Below are 2,931 nucleotides of genomic sequence, written 5' to 3'. Positions count from 1 at the left end.
GAGGATAAGAGAAGAAAAAAGAAAACCTGAAGAAGAATGAAGCTAAGTAGTAGTGTGAGTGTGAGTGTGAGTGTGAGTGTGAGTGCGTGAGTGCCATATGCTAGATGCCATCACAGTCTACTACTATTCTCTCTCTCTCTCTCCTTCTGATCAAATGTCCTTTCATTTCACTGTAATATTATTATTATATGAAAATTAAAAACACGTGAAATTAGATACTTTTGTTCTGTAGCAATATATAATAATAACGTTATCGGTTCCACTACGTTACCAACAGCATATTTGTCAACTTCTGTCAACTTTTATTTATAATTGTGTTTTATGAAAATGTGTTCGTAGATGTGTCTAATAAAAATGTCTTTTTTATAGCTGTGTTTAATAGAAGTGTCTTTATAGATATATTTTCTGGATGTGTCTCTTTATATATGTATTTAAAATATATTAATTATTAAACATATCCACGAACACACTTCCATGAAACACAATTATAAATAAGAATTGGCAGAAGTTGGCAGATAATATGTTGGTACCCTATACTTTTTCTAACGTTATATATTAAGTTAAAATAAAAAGTAGAGACTGTTTGTAATTTTTAAAAAAATATTTTTGAGGTTTAATTTCGTTCAATTTATTCTTAATATTTTCAATTTATATAATTTTATCTTTAATATTTTTATTCAATAAAACTAAATAAATTAAATACTAATATATTTTTGTAAAAAATCACAGAAAAACAAATATACTTTATCCTAAAATAAAAATAAAATAAGAATGGAAAGTATGTAAAATATATAATTGGAGGGAATTATGTCACCAAACAAAAGGAGGGAATTATTGCGATGAGAGAGATGATATATATGATATAATGAGGATAGTTTGTATGTGGTTAGGTGCTTTATTTACTGAGAGGATGATTGCGTTTGATATGGGTGGCACTATGCAATATGCAAAATGCAATGTGCATGCTAATCTTTGTGAATTGCTCCAATGAAAACTCTTGTAGTGGCTGTGCCTAAAAGGCGGGCTAAGTAGGGCTTCAGGTATCTCTTTTCATTTTCTGTGTAACCGTATTGCCTCGCTGTCGATTTATGAGAGGAGAGAGAGAGAGAGAGAGAGAGAGAGAGAGAGTAGTGGTGTCAGCAGAAAGAGAGTGTGTGTGTGAGGGACAAACAAACATTCACTACTCACTACCACTCCCACTCCCACTCTCTCTGCTATGCTAACGCCTAACTGCATTACACTCTTTTCACACAGAGATGCCTCAATGCAACTTCTTTGTCCTTATCTGCTCATTACTAATTACATCGTCCCTCTTCTATTCCATTCTTCCTCTATTTCCCATTCTGCCCCTCTTTATTCATGCACTGCAATTCATGATAAATCAAATTCGACTCTAGTTTCAACTTTCAACTTGACACACTTGAGAGTTTTTATATATATAGATCTGAATTAATACGTTAGTTATTATAGCAGTTAAATTAAGTTCATCAATTGATTTAAAGGGCTAGCTAGCTATGTGTTACTCATAAGTTCAGTTTCATCTAATATATAAAATTAAATTGATTATTGTTGTTGTTGTAGTTCAGTTTCAACTATGTATGCTAGTTCAATTAAGGACTTCATATTTGAGTAATTAACTATATGTTTGAGTTTGCAAAATAACACTATAGTTAGTATAGCTTTTGGAAGAGTTTTGTTTTATTTGTAGTATAGGATAGGATATATATATGTAGGATCAATGCATTACGAAGTTGAAATAATATTACAAAAGAAAAGAAAAAGTGGCTTTTTATTCCTCTACTTGTTTAATTTTGATTTGTGTGTCTCAATTCAAAAGCTGTGGATATGTATCATATGTGGGAATGTGCTCCCCCTTCTCCCTTCATGTCAATTATATATATGATGCATAATTGTACTGTCTTTGTACTCTCATCTATCCCCAATTCCCCACCAAAATACTATGAACCAAAATAAAATAATATAAACCCTTTTTTTCTAATTATTATTATTCGATATTAATTAAAAACATATATATACTATACATAAACCACACTTTCCGATTTATTTAGATTAGATATAATAATTAAAAATAATCAATTTTTACAGTAACAAATATAAATAAATAGTAACATTTAAATATATCAAATCTTTACAATAATGAGAAGTAAAATAAATAGAGAGTAAATAATAAAAATATTTAGGAGATAATAAAAATTAATTTAAAATTATTTTATTTTATATTTTTAATTATTATTAGAATCATTGAGAAATTTTAATAATAAATATATAATTATAAATACTACATATATAAAATTAAATAAAATAATTTTAAATTATTGCCTTGTCTAATATTATTAATCAAAATTATAATGAGCCACTCATCAAACTAAACAATGATAGTTCTTCTTTAATCACTTATATTTTAATTTTATAATTTGATTGGTGAATTATCAACGAGAATGGGAATGGAACGAAAATGTTAAAGAGAGACGGGATAAACTCATGACAAAATAAATATAAAATAAAAAAAAAAGAGAGAAAAGAAGCAAATTAAAGGCGCATACTGTACGGACATAACCCCGTGGTGTGTATTAATAACGAAGGCATAACCCACTTCTTGGAAATTAAAAACACATACACACACACACACTCTCTTAGCCTGGTTTTGTTGTTTTGAATTGATTTGTAAATGGGAGACCCAACAGCCGTATACGAGTTCTTGAACCCAACTTGTGATTCTTCTTCAAAAGAATCATCTCCTCCTTCTTCAAAGAGACCACAACAACAGCAACTAACTCAACCGTTTCACCAACAACCACCTTCTAGAACATTCCAATGCCATTTCTGTAACCGCAAGTTCTACACATCACAAGCCCTCGGCGGCCATCAGAACGCTCACAAGCTCGAACGAGCTGCCGCTAGAAGAACCGC

Source organism: Arachis ipaensis, chromosome B06 (assembly GCF_000816755.2).
Source record: "Arachis ipaensis cultivar K30076 chromosome B06, Araip1.1, whole genome shotgun sequence".
NCBI lineage: Eukaryota > Viridiplantae > Streptophyta > Magnoliopsida > Fabales > Fabaceae > Arachis > Arachis ipaensis.
The sequence above is the reverse complement of the archived record's forward strand: the minus strand, read 5'-3'. Positions refer to the sequence as shown.